Genomic DNA, 12,808 nt, shown 5'->3' on the forward strand with positions numbered 1-12,808 from the left:
CACGCATATTTTACTGGTTTCATTTCTTTATTTAAATTAGCTTACGCATGTCACTGCATCAAGCCTATCATAACTCACAATAGATTTTTTGGCCTGTAGAACACATGACTCATACACTAACCAATAGAATGGTTCCTGTTAATTTCCCAACTACATTAGCCAATCAAAATTATTTTCAGGTCTTTATTAAAACTGTTTTATTAAAAATACACCATTGCCATCATGAGAGCCTCTGCATTCACCAAGCGGGAGCTTATTGTCCTGACAGAGGTGATGGACCGGCATATCACCAGCCAGCCTCCCCCCATCAGCAATCGGGAGAAGCGTGCCGCCTATGCGGAGGTTTGCCGCCGCCTGCGTTCCTTCGGCTCATGCCGACAGAACGGCCAGCTGGATCGCAGGTGGTCCCACCTTCAACGGCGGATGCCCCGCTTGCTGGCATGTTTTCGCCAGCATATAGCGGAAAGTAAGTTATGTTTTGTTTGGTTTTCATGTTTTTATTTGCGGCCCTATCTGCGTGTGCATGTTTTCTTGCTTGGCCTGTTTCTTGTTTTCACACATATCTGCGTATGCATGTTTTCCTTTTTGTTTGTTAACCAATTAGCGTTTAGAAAGGTGAATTTAAAAACTAACCTCAATTTGTTATCCATCATTTAGGGGCCGAGCGAAGACTATGGCGTCATCGCCTGCGAAGACGTCGCCCTCGTCCCCTCTCCCCAACTCCTAGCCAAACCTCCTCTCCCCAAAATTCCCCCACCACCCCAGCCTGCCCAGACCCTGATGGCCCTCCCTCTTGGAGAATTCCCATCCCTCCAAATTCCCCCTACCCTCAACCCACCCCTCTCTTGACCACCCCATCACCACTGTCAGAAATAACCCCGCCAACCTCCTTAGTAAATTGTCCCACCTCCGAGGAGGACGATGGTGTGGTTCCTGGTCCAGGCGTCATTCTGAACGGTATGTTTCCCTTTTAACCATTTTTTTTTTTTTTAATGTGTTGATGTAATCCTTTGTCTGTGCCTTTTCCATTTTTTAGTATTTTAAAAGGTTGGTTATATATCTCTTTGTTTATAAATTTCTCAGATGATTTCCCCATACACATATCACACATGTCAAAACACTCATACTTGTATCTCTTGTTTACGGTGCAAGAATGTTTTTTTTTTTTTTATTATTTTTTGGGGGGGGGTTTTTAGTTTTTGATTTGAAAAATGAATTGGTGTTTTTTTGGTTTTTGTAAAACAATTGTCACTTTTTGCTAAGTCGATTTTGCTTTTGAAGTGTTTTAGAATCATAAATTAAGGATTCATTTTAGTAAGCACCACAATTTTATAACCCACAGAGGACCAGAGGCGGTTGGCGGAGCTAGCCGGGTGTGTCCAAATGTTGAGGGGGCATGTTATCGGCCTGCTGGTGGTCCTGGATAGAATGACGGGGATCCTGCGCCACTAATTTTTTTTATTATTTTTTTTTTCCAAAATATTTTTAAACAATAAAAATTAAAATTTTGAATACAGTCTCATTCCTTGTCTGTAAATCTTAGATTGTTTCAACTTACATAAGTAGACTATTGCAGCAAGTATTTGAAACTAATGTAACTAAGATTGTGTAAAGCTGATTTTTTAAGCAGGCACATGAAACACCTAACACTAACAATAGGTTTGGAGAGTTACCAGCATTTGTGTTTTTATATTTTTGTTGGGTTCGGTAAATATTTTTTTAAACCTGCTTAGGCCGGGATTAGAAAACCTACCGATTCTACATAATACCTTTTTGGTGTTGGTTTTAACCCACAAAGCATAGTAAAATACTGAGCAATTTGACACATTACAGGATTAGCCATTAAGCAACTTTTCCTTGGGTGAACCAGCTTACACTTGCTTGTAATGTCGAAAAGAAATGATGTTTTTAAAATAAGCGAAAATTTATTAAACATAAATAATAAACACAAAGTGTTGGGTCACAATCAATACACACAGTGAAAAAAATCAAAAAAATCCAGCCTACACCATAATAAAAAAGGAAAAAAACAATCACGAACTGGTTGACGAATTAGCATGCCAACATGATTCCACAAATGTGGCGTTGCAAAATTGGGTCCAGAAGATATATCCAATGTGGCCACATGAAGTCATTTTTTGGGAGCAGGAAGTTGTCATCGTTTCATTCCAAAATATTATGAAATAAAACACAAGATGGGAAATAAAAAACCGATTAATTTGATTTAAAAATAATTACCTTTCTACATTGTGTCAAATAACTTATTTTGTGTCAATAATTACCTAAAGAATCTGGCCACCACATCATCGCGTATGGCCCCCCCACATACTGACCTCCGACCAACCTCGGGCGGGCCATCCTCAGGCAAGGCATACTCTGGTTGCATTGGGACACCACTCCTTATGGCGATGTTGTGAAATATCCCACACAGGACCACAATTTTTGAAACCATATCCGGCAAATACATGAGCTCGCCACCAGAGCGGTGGAGGCATCTGAATCGGCCTTTTAAAAGGCCGATACAGCGCTCCACCGCTTGCCTGGTGGCTGTAAGTGCGGAATTAAAATCACTTTGTGGGCCTGGTGTGGGAGCCAAATAAGGAGTGAGCAGCCAGGGCGTGCAAGGGTAGCCACTGTCTCCTGTGAAAAAGAAGTGACAACATCAGGATCACTGTGTATCAAGCTTTGCATTGGTATCTACTAAAGGTCTCCACTTACCCAGAAGCCACGCATCATCAGCTTGTAGGTTGTTTAATTTTTGCCAAATCCCTGATTGGCGGATGACGAATGAGTCATGTGCACTCCCGGGTAATTTTGCATTCAGGGACAGGATCTGGAGGGAGGCATCACATACCACCATTACATTCAGGGAGTGATAGTGTTTTCGGTTCCTAAAAATGGCCTCCAGCCGTGCTGGAGGCTGAAGTGGTATGTGAGTACCATCCACAACCCCTATGATGTGTGGGAAGCCAGCTATTTTGTAAAAATTGGCCTTGGCCACACTAAGGGAACCCATATCCAAAGGCATTTTAATAAAATGATGGAGGTGCTTGAAAAGGGCCTCCATCACTGCTCTCAGGATCCTTGAAAAGGAGGATTGGGATATTCCCGCAACTATTCCCACCGTTGTTTGAAAGGATCCTGAGGCACAGAAATGTAACACCGCCATAAATTGTGTAAGTGGTGGTATTGCTGTAGGACTGTCAATTTGCCGCTCCAGATCACTCTCTATTAATGAGAGAGTGTCTATGATGATTTGGGGCGGAAGACGGTAGCGCCTTAACACCTCATCATCGGGCATTCCAAAAAGGGTGACACGTGTTCTATATATCTGGGGCCTTGCACACCTACGATGCCTACGCCTGGGACGAGATTGAGGTTGGTCGGCTTCCGGTAGCATGGCCACAATAATACGACCAACATCAACCTGAAATGGTAAGAATTGTATTTAAGGTATGTTGCCCCCAAAAAAGACTGAAAAATACTTATCTTTACGATACAATCCAAAGATGCTTACATGCCGGGGTATTGTCATGATTTCCAAAACCTACATTTCAACAGACCATAAAAAGTAAAGATTTTGGGGTGTCCATTTTGTAAGCTTGATTTTTGAAAAGGCACAAAACTAAAGGGGGTAAACACACATTTCTACAAAGAGCAAACTGACATTGCGACGACTTCCACAATTTGGCCCCCAAAAAACAACCCAGATTGTGAACGCTAAAGAGTTCGCATTTTAACAAGAGAAATCAAGCCTACAAAAGTGCGCTAAATAGTTTGCAGTTTAACAAGAGAAATCAAGCCTACAAAAGTGCGCTAAATAGTTCGCAGTTTAACAAGTGAAATCAAGCCTAAAAAAGTGCGCTAAATAGTTTGCATTTTAACAAGAAAAATCAAGCCTACAAAAGTGCGCTAAATAGTTTGCATTTTAACAAGAGAAATCAAGCTTACAAAAGTGCGCTAAATAGTTCGCAGTTTTCACATCCCCAAAAACCCTGACGAAATCCGTAATGTCCCCAAAAGATGCGAAAAACAAGTCATGAACATTTAACATACAAGTTAAAATACAAACTTACCAATACACGATAAAGAAGTCACAGAACAAAAAGGTCGTTGGGGCAGAGCCAAAAAAAACCTACAAAAGAAAAAAACAATAAAAATTATTTTTGGGCCAAAACCAAACAAAAAGGAGAGCCATATTTTACAAAAGGATGACGGGAAAAAACTTACACAAAAAATACACCACAACTAAAAGAACCACACCAAAAAATGCGAACGGAAAGTTAAACACAAAAAAAACGCCTCTAACAAATTCAAAAACACCTCCAAACACAACTCCCGCCAACAATCCACTCTGACCAACGTAACCTCCAACAAACAACACCCGCCACCTCGACTTGAGTCGCCAAAAGCCATAGTGTTTCTTTTCCCGCTCAAATTAAGGACGGATCATAGGAACGCACAATCAATGATGCGGCCGAATAATAAGGACGCATGTATAAATACGTCACGGCAAAAAACAAACGGTCTGGTGTAGTTCTTGTTTTTGCTAAAAAAATGGCTACAGACCAGCCAAACAATGGCCAAGAGGCGGCTGGTAAGTATTTCTCACATTTCTAATCAAGGCTTATTTAGAAGCAGAATATAGTGAAAGATTGACATCTAACTTAACAATAATTTAATGTAAATAGGTGTTGAGGATGACATGGAAGAGGCTGCTGGGCCCAGTATTCCGGCCAAAGCTGGCAAAAAGAAAAGGCAGCCACAATTCACAAGAAAGGAGATGGAGGTTTTGGTTCAGAAGTGTGTGGACATCCTGCCACAGGCAGACAGGAATATGGGTGTAAGCCAGAAGTGGAGAATGTGGGAGGAGATAGCCAGTGCTGTCAATAGGGTGGGTGATTATGTCCGTCTAGCCCGGGATGTCAAACGCCGGTAATTAAAAACTTGACCCACAAAAATAAAAAGGGTCAAATAATGCAGGAATAATGCCTACTTTTTCACCCACAGATGGCAAGACTTCAAATATCGCCTGAAGCAAAAAATGGTTGACAGGGCTAGGCATGCAAGGGGGACAGGTGGGGGTCCCACCCCTGTGTCATTGGAGTTTAATGATTTGGAAGAGCTGGCACAGGGGTGTGTGCAGGATGTGGAGGTGTTTGGCGTGTCCAACATGGATACGGACATGCCAGACTTTGCGGCTCCTCATGTTGTCCCAGGTAAATGTTGTGATGTAACCAACTCTGAAATGTTATTGTGACAATATGTAGATTGCAATGTTCCTCTTTTCTCTTTTTTCTCACAGAGACACAGGCGGACGAGTCTGCTCCAGAGGGGAGCCTTGGCCGCAGAATTTCTGCTGGCACTGCAGGGGAGGAACCAATACATCCGGCTGAGGACCCTGCAGAAGCCAGTCCTGGGCAATCCCCCTCGCAGGCAGTGGCACTCCTCACAGAACTCAATTTTAAATCGGATTACCATACGGAGATTCTGCAGAGGATGGACGCCAGTCTGCTACGGGTGGCTGAGGCCCTGGAGCAAAATGCTGCGGCCAATGTGACCATTGGTCAGGCCCTGGCTGAAAATACCAGGGCCAACATCCGAATCGCCAATGCCCTGGAGCAGCTCGTTCGCCAGCACATGGTGGAGCCGACCTCCCTTCCTGCCGGAACATCTGGATCCTCCACCTCTGGCACAACAACAGCCATTCCTCCAAATGTGCCTAGCCCTGTGCCTAGTACAGAGGCCCCAACATCTGCCTCTGGACAGGCCAGCCAGAGGACATCCCGGACCCGGTCTGGCGCCCACCCTACCCCAGCCAAATGGGGAAAGAAACGATGACAGCATTGGCTACTTTTCCCACACTCCTTCTGTGCTTGCCCCATATTCCTTAAGGGCCAAAACTTCCCGCTCCTTTCTTGTGAATTGTTTTTAATTAGTTGGTTTTTTTGGGCCAAAATTGGCTTTTTTTTAAAGCCCAATGTAAAAAATATTAGTGGGTAACAATGACCCCAAACTTTTAAGGCAAAATGCACATGATTTGTTCAAAAATGTGTTGAGTAAATAAAAACAAAAAAAAAAGTTCTCAACTGTATTGTGACATTATTTGAAAAATGGTTTAGAGTTAATCCTGTACCACAAGGCAAAAACGAAATCTTAGCTTAAAAAAAAAACATTAAAAAAAAGGGTTAAAAAAAAATGTTTCTTTAAGGAACACTTTGTTAAAAAAAACACAAAATCTCCAGGCCAATGCAAAAGGTTACAATACACACAAACATGATGACAATATTGTTACAATATCACAAAACCCTAACAAAATTGTAAAAAACATTCCTTCAAAAATACGCTAATTGATTGTGTAATCCTGAAATTAGCAGCTGAGATTTTCAGCTGCGTACGGTTTTGTGCTAACCCAAAGAAAAAAAAAAAACACATTACAAGCTGGTTTTCAATCCAATGTTGATTGTTTTTCTGACAAGCCGTGATAAATCGATGAAACATCGAGGAGGCCCGGACCAGACCCCAAGCTGTGCGAGCAGTTTGAACGGAAAGAGGATCAGCAAGTGACGTATGACTTGGTACGAACACATTTGACGTTCGCATGAGCTAATTTATGTATGCCCAAAAAACGCCTCGCCACGCCTGCGTTTTCCCATCTCCACCCCCGTCAACGCCCAAAAACGGCCTGTTCTGTCAATCACATTTGACATGTCACTTCCTGTTCGCAATTTGCCGAACGAGTGAAAAAAAGCTTGTAAACTGCCGTACGCACATGCGCAGTGTTACACCGATGCATGCACGGTTTCTCAACATCGGAACGCAACGAGCGTACTGCTGCTAACGAGCGGCTCTGAATGAGGGCCAATGACCCTAAGCACACAGCCAAGAGCGCTCTGGAGCAGGTTTTCATCCACGATGTCTCTGTACATTGCTGCATTCATCTTTCCATCTATCCTTAAACTACTTCTTCTATATGTGTCAGCGTGCTCAAGACCAATTCTAATATTTTTTGGAGCTGCTCTGGGTGATAAAGGTAACCAGCCTTTGTACTTGGGATATATTTCACATTACAGGTATACCCGGTGCTCACCAGTGTTGCAAATGTGTCATTAAAGAACTGGGTAGTATTCAATAAAAGAAAGTTGGTTTTAATAAATGGGAATTGATTAAAATATGGATAGATACAAATGGTTAATTAATCTAACAAATACATATTGTTAAGGACTGTGGACCTGATTCAGACTCGCTCGCTAGATGCGATCGCTCGCACCCAGCATCAGGGGCGTATCTACCCATTGGCCAGGATGGCACTCGCCAGGGGTGCCGACCAAAGGGGGGCGCCACCCGGCAGTGCCACCAGTAGCCAAGGGGTGGACAAGTCCCTCGGTCCCACAAGTGTAGGGCAGACCGCAGTGAGAGCGGTCTGCCCTACATAGTTTACAAACACGCAGCTGCCAGCGGCGGCTGTGTGTTTGTAATAGCAGCCAGCTAATGAGAGTCTGCCTGACTCTCATTAGCTGCTGCGTCGTCCGCAGAGGGAGCCGGCTGGAGCTCACTAATTATTATTATATTAGTGAGCTCCGTCTTCCGGCTCCCTCTGCAGCATGTGATGGGAGAGACGTCATGCGTATGATGTCTCTCCCATGCAGAAGAAAAGCGGGCGGGACTGAGCGGACAGCGGCGGTCGTGTCGGGAGCGAGGATCAGATAAGTTTTTTTTTCTTTGTGTGTGTAGGGGGGGCACTAAAATAGGGGGTGGCCGCTACTGGGGGCAATTTATGGGGGCTGCCCACTATAGGGGGCTCTGTATAGGGGTGGCCACTACTGGGGGCACTCTATAGGGGAGGCCACTACTGGGGGCACTGAAATAAGGGGTGGCCGCTACTGGGGGGCACTTTATGGGGGGGTGCCTGCTACTAGGGGCTCTGTTTATGGGTGGCCACTACTGGGGGCACTCTATAGGGTTGGCCACTACTGGGGGCACTGAAATAGGGGTGGCCGCTACTGGGGCCTCTGTATATGGGTGGTCACTACTGGGGACAATTTAGGGGGGTGGCCACTATTGGGAGCACTGTATAGTGTGTGGCCACTACTAGGGGCACTGTATAGGGGTGGCCACTACTGGGGGCACTGTATAGGAGTGGCCACTACTGGGGGTAATTTAGGGGGGTGGCCACTACTAGTAGCACTGTATAGGGGGGACTACTACTGGGGGCACTGTATAGGGGGGCTATTAATGGGGGCAATGCAGCATAGGGGGATTGCTACTGGAGGGTTACTGCTGGGGGCACTGCATAGGGGGGGGGCGCAAGTCCTTTACATTGCCAGGGGCGCTTGGATCCCTAGATACACCCCTGCCCAGCATATGCAAATTCGGCTAAGTGACGGTATGGCAGGCGCTCACTTGGAAAGGCATAAGCACGCCCACTTTGTTTTTGGCGAGCGATCACTTTGTCTCTATAGATGCCCTTTAGCTTATGAGACGCCCACTAGTGCACATCATCTCCAGGAAGTGTATTAAAACACTGGTACATTGAGGACAATCGGAAGCGATCGCAGTGCTTGTGGTTGACTTACCCTACCGCAAGCACTGCGAGGACTTCAAAGTAAAAAACAGGCATGTGACTTGTACTATGACGCTGGCTGTTAATTATGAACACCTCTGAAACTGCATTGAAACACTCAGGCACGTCTGCGTTCACACCTCCACTCCCCCGTTATTAGAGTCCTGCCCCTGTTACCACTCACAAACGGACTCTCCTGTCACTCATTACACTGGGCTGTCTTTGCTGGGGGAGCGAGCGGATTCCGAAGCGTACGCATGCGCGGTTGCTTACCATCGGCCGCGAACGAGTGTGCAGCCGCTTGCGAGCGGCTCTGAATGAGCTTCTGTGTTTGTTGTGGACCCTGGGTGGAAACAGGAGCAGACACCGGAACAGGTTTAAACAGAAAAGTGGGATGTTTAATGTGAATGTTCGCAGATATGAACAATAAGATCAGGGCCGCAACTAGGGGGGGGCTGGAGGTGCACGTGCATCGGGTGCCGGATTATTCAGGTGCCGATGTCCAGTTCCGAAATTCTGTGCGGGTGCGGGCGGCATGAGCGGTCACCCCCGTGACCACCAAACCTGCTATACACATCCCCGCAGTGCGGGGGAAACCACTCAGTGGATCCTGCAGGCTGCCGCTGCGCCTGTCAAGCAGTATTACATGCAGCGGCAGCCTGCTGCAGAGAAGTGCGGCTGAGCCTGGCTGAGAGGCTCTTCGCACAGTCCTACCCCCTGCTGTTTTAACTACCCCCTCCCTTCCTTCCTCCCCTCTCCTCTGCTTCCCGCTCCTCTGCTGCGCGGTACCTGACCAGTGACCACTCCTCCGTTGGAAGCAGGAGAAGCCTGGCTGGAAGGGCCTTGACATTAGGCTCATATCAGCGGGAGCTGGAATGCCAGTGACTGCAGAGGGGCTGTTTGGATAGTCGGGAGGCAGCCAGGCAGTGGGACTCCAGAGAAGATGCGGACAGCTGTACCCGGTGGCTCTCAGTGCGCCGGGAAAGAAAGGATTATGGAGGTAAGTCTCCTGGCAAGGGTGGAGGGGTTATAAGTTTGTCCAGGAAGGTGGAGGGGGGTTCTAAGTGCCCAGTATGGAGGAGAGGGTGGGAAGCTAAGTGTACCCAGCAATGGAAGGGGAGGGGGGTGCTAAATGTGGCCACTGAGAGCGGGGTTGCTATGTGTGCCCAGATGGTGGGGGATAAGTTTGCCTAGTAAGGGCAAACTAAATGAGGGGTTGCTATGTGTGCCCAGTAAAAAGGGGATGATTGTTAAGTGTGCTCACTAAGGGAAGGGAATGTGTCAAGTGAGCCCAATAAGGTGAGGGGTTAAGTCCTGGCACTGTCCTGTCTCGGTCCTGTTGCTGTCTCCCCTGTCCTGGACTTCTCACCTCTGTCCTACCCTGCCCTCTTTGTTCTATCACCTCTGCCCTGGTCCCGTCACCTCTGTCCTGACACCTCGGCCCTGGCTTTATCCCCTCTTTCCTGGCCTTGTCACCTCTTTCCTGTCCCTGTTACCCCTTTCTGCTGTCCTGTCTGTTCTGTCTTGGTCTTGTCACCTCTATCCTGGACCCTCTATCCATATATAGATATATATCCATAGTAATATATATATATTTATAGATAGATATTAAATTTATGTCAGAAAAGGCCATCTTATGATGGGTGGGCGAGGGGGGGGGACGCCAAATTACTGTCTTGCCCCTGGTGACCAAAATCCTAGTTTCGGCCCTGATAAGATAAACTAAAGTCCAGTAATAAACAAACTGATATATGTGACTGAAGGGAACTGTAGTGAATGGGAGTAAACGAATGTCCAGATCAGTGACAGAGATGAATCCAGATAGACTGTTAGAGTGAAGTGGATATCCTGGTTAGTTGAATACTGGCTGAAGGGGATATCTGGTAATGCTGTGATGATGGCTGAAAGGGAAATCCGGAAATACTGTGATGATGGCTGAAAGGGAAATCCGGAAATGCTGTGATGATGGCTGTGCAGGAATGGGTTAACTGAGGAGACAGGTTCAGCCAGGAGTGGGGCTGGTGGAAGATGCAGGGCTGATCTCAGCGGAGAGCAAGGCAAGGCAGAGCGGTGCAGGCTATGCAGGGAGCCAGAGGCTGACAAGGAGCTAGGGCAAGCACTGGAGCACAAGTCTAGGTTTCAGGAGTGCAGAGAACTCTCTCTCACAGCTACGCTGTGAACACATTGCACTGGCAACTACAGGGCGCTCCAAACACCCTTAAGTACCCAATAGTGGAACATGATAGGCCAGAAAGAGCAGGTGACCTACAGACGATTGGCCTGCTATGTCACATGGCCAAAGACAACATGGTGGAGCCCAGACACCTGTGACGCAGAGATGCCGCTAGACTTACCCTTGCCAGGATGACCCAATGCTGGCAAAACTCTGCGTACAGCCAATGCCAGTCTCCACATGCCAGCTCCCCCGACAGAAGGACCAAGCCACAGCACCCTCACCGGTAAGGACCGCAAACCTCCACGCCACGAAACCCTGGTCGTGACACATATTATATGTACACAAAAAGAACAGGAATTGTTACACATATAAACAGAACATACTGAATCACACTGGACTTTACAGGGGGAGGTGTGTGTGTGGGATAAGTGTGACAGACTTGAACATAAGTGTATGGTGAAGGGTAAGGGTAGGGAAAATTGGGATAGGCTTGGGTTATGTCCTTTTTCTTGCTGATGGAAGCAGGGAAAAAATAAAAAATGATGAATAGGCTTAATATAGCGGGTGCTCCTCTGGTTCAATAAAGTAAAGTGTATATGTCAATCCCTGATGCAGTAGTCCTGTGCTGGGGCGTATTGGTTAGCCCGGAGGGTGTCTCTTAATGCTATTGATCTGGTGTTTGCTGTATGTGCAGGGGTTGCGGTGGCGCTGATACCGGGATTCAGCTGTGGACCTCACGACACTTGCCCTCTCCACGTCGGGCGGGTTGTTAATGTTCCTGTGCCTGGGTCTCCTGCTGCTGCCGAAACGTCCTGCAGTCGCGTCTCCTTCTCGCTCCCTGCTGTCTCTGTATGCCGCGTGACCTGTTCGCATGTCTGGGCTGGGCTGCAGGCTGCTTCCGGTGCTTATTCTGTGAACGCCGCTTCCCATGGCAACCTCCGTAGCGATGTGTGCTGGGTGTGAGGTTTACAGCTGCTTTTTACTAAGGAGTGGCTTCTGTCTGGCCACTGTACCATACACTCCTGATTGGTGGATTGCTGCAGAGATGGTTGTACTTCTGGAAGGTTCTCCTCTCTCCACAGAGGAATGCCGTAGCTCTGACAGAGTGATCATTGGGTTCTTGGTCACCTCCCTGACTAGGGCCCTTCTCCCCCAATTGCTCAGTTTAGATGGCCGGCCAACTCTAGGAAGAGTCCTGGTGGTTCTGAACTTCTTCCATTTATGGATGATGGAGGCCAGAGCCGTAGCTAGTGCTCTGAGCCCCCTGTGCCAGCCCCGCCCATTTTGCGTGTGACGTCATGACGTCGCGCACAAGGGGACAGGGACGCCCACAACTGAAGCTCAAGCAGTGCCCAGAGCGTCTTCAAGACGTACCAGGGAATGACGTTGGACAGTAGCTGATGACGTCAGGGTCCTCTCCGTGAAGGGCATCTTGACATTACCAAGTATTGGAGTAGACGAACCTCCTAGTTCCCGACCACTTCCCCTTTGAAGTGAGTGGTCTGGGTGCTTGAATGATTTGAGGTGAATTGCATCATAATTCGCCCTCATTGCACAAACATGTGACAATCGCCATTGTACGGCAGGGGTTGGGGCCATGATGGCACAATAAGCAGTGCCATGCCCCCACACCTCCCACCTGGATGTGCCCAGGGGGGATATTTAAACTATGGGGCAGATGTACTAAAGGGGAAAATGCGGTAAAACCCCCGAAAATGCAGTTTTCGGGGGCTTTACCGCATTCCCCGTATATACTAAGCAGCAGAATGCATCTTCGCGCCACTAGGTAACACCACCTTCAGGGGGCGTTACCCAATAGAAGCCTATGGGCTCCTTAACGCGACGCTCCTGGCTGGGAGGGATCCGATCAGATCCCTCCCATGAGCCCCCGCGGCCTTCTGCGCGGGAGCATCGCAAAGGACATCTCTTAGCGGGAGCGCTGTCCTTTGCGAAATCCTTAGTGTATACCGCGGTAATTAATCGCGGTATGTACACAAAGTCAGAGGAATGTACCGCAGCGTGGAAGCGATGCTTAGTACATCTCCCCCATGGTTTCTTATCGTGTTATG

This window comes from Taudactylus pleione, unplaced genomic scaffold, assembly GCF_031769625.1.
Source record: "Taudactylus pleione unplaced genomic scaffold, aTauple2 ptg000366l, whole genome shotgun sequence".
NCBI lineage: Eukaryota > Metazoa > Chordata > Amphibia > Anura > Myobatrachidae > Taudactylus > Taudactylus pleione.